The following is a 2,158-nucleotide window of genomic DNA, read 5'->3' on the forward strand; positions in this document are numbered from 1 at the left end:
CCATTTTTGCGGTTGGAGTCGAAATGAAGAGCTTTCTGTTTGTTTTTTAGGTCTTCCACTCTGCCTTTTTAGTAGTTCAAATATTTACCTTTTAAATAAGGTGGGTGGGGTTTAGAATGGCTGATGCAATGCTTGATGGCTATTGGTCCTTGCTCCTGTCTCAAAGCAAAGGCTTTTCTGTTTGACTTTTAATGTTGCTCTGAATCAAACACGTTTGTTTCAGGGATCGTGTGTCTGTTGTGGATGAATCTTCTTTCCACTGAATCCATGTGTACAGTCTTTCGGTAGATGTAGAAGTGGATGTTGAGATGCGGGTGGGTGGGGTTTAGTGGGAGGCGGGGTATGAGTGGGTGGGGTCAAGCTAGATGAGGTATGTGGGTGGGGCTAATAAAAGGGATATTGTGGATTTGGGAAAGCTGACATTGTTCCTTCTGTTCACAGGATGATTGCGATTTTATTTACAGTGCCATTTTTTATTTATTTTACCTTTTTGAACACATCAGGATTTTGTTTGAAGCTCAGAAAAAAGGCAGAAGTGCAATGTTTCTTTAGGTAGAAAGCAAGAAGAAACTTTACAAATTTAACTGTTTAATAGACTTTTCATAAGTCGATTATAGAAAAAACATTTTTTTGCTCTCTTGAAATCCTTGAAATATCAGTAATGCCATTCATTATGTAAATTAAACCTACATTTGTGACCTAACGGATACATTTATAGACATACAATAGCACAGTTTTGCAAAAATACGTTCCAAACGAGAAACTCCACAACGTTTTTGAATAAATAATGTAATTAAAACATTCGTCCTTGCAATTTAATAAATAAATAAACGTGCAACTTCAAGGCAACTACGACACTTTCCACCAAAGACCTTTTCTGCCTACTGTTGAACACAATAGTATGGACTACTGCAATGGGTTTTGGTCAAACTGAATTGTAGTTTGTGTCTTTTTTCCTCAATCTTGGCTCTCAGCTTTAATCTAGTTCGTAAGTGTGGACACATGATCATCTCTAAGCAGTTGGACGGAGGGAAGACTTGATCACAGGTTCATAACCCGGTTGTAAACAAGCCTTTCATCTGTCTATCATACAGTTAGTTAAGCAGATTTCTGTGTGTCTGTGTGTGGTTGTGTATTTAGAGATGTCCAGGTCAGCTTGGCCTTTGATCTACCTCAGAGTTGTATCTGTTGTCTGATTGGTCGGGCTGCAGGTCTATCTGTCCAATCAGATGTAAAAGCGCCAGCTCAGGAGCTGGTGTCATGCAGAACTTCATCTTAAATGCATCTATTTGTCTTCATTTTTAAAGAAACTTCTATGTTTTGTATCTGTATGTCTTCATGGTTTTTTTTTTATTAAACATTGCATTGTGATGTTTTGAGCTTGACTGTGTGGAGAATTTCTTTATGGCCTTCTTCTTTGTCCATTTTCTTCCTGATAGGTGCAGCAAAAAAGAAGAGGCTTGTGTAATTTTTTCCTGCATTTGTTTGGTCTTTTTACAAAAATCCACAAACTACCTTCTCTGGATTTTTTTTCAGTTTGCTGTAGCCTCTCTGTGTTTAGAGGCCTACTCTGAAGAACCAAAGTGAAATATTATCATAGTGACTAACGTGTCAAAAAGCAGCACATCATAGTTTCACTGGAGAAATACAGTGTCTTTATTTCAGATGTCAAAATAAAGGCTTCCAAACAGCAATCATTCACGCAGTGTATAAACATAGGACTGTTGTTGAAATACTGAATTTTTAAAATTGTTTTATTGAACACCTGCCACTTGCAAGTCCAGAATTGGTTTGTTTTTATTTCTTTTTTTTTTTCTGTTGTGAAAAGAAAAGGTTTTTGAATTAAAAGAGCTTAAACTTGTGTTTTTGGTGATTTTTAGGAAGGAGTAAGTTCACAGTATGACTACATGCTTAGCTTGCTGATGGAACAAACTAATTCTGTAGGAAATTCTTGATTGTCTTGAATTAAGAATTTGAGACAATACAAAGAAAATATCCACTATTGTGTCCTGCAGCAGCTTTATTCTCAAAAAAACAGCTTTATCAATTTATTATTTGTTAATATGTTATAAACCAGAGGAATGTGGCTTTGCCTTTTAAAACTATATGGCCTTCTCAAAGAGAGTTTGGAGGGAGGGAAAGTATTTGTAAGAATGAA

This window comes from Sinocyclocheilus anshuiensis, unplaced genomic scaffold, assembly GCF_001515605.1.
Source record: "Sinocyclocheilus anshuiensis isolate Anshui unplaced genomic scaffold, SAMN03320099.WGS_v1.1 scaffold51, whole genome shotgun sequence".
Taxonomy (NCBI): domain Eukaryota; kingdom Metazoa; phylum Chordata; class Actinopteri; order Cypriniformes; family Cyprinidae; genus Sinocyclocheilus; species Sinocyclocheilus anshuiensis.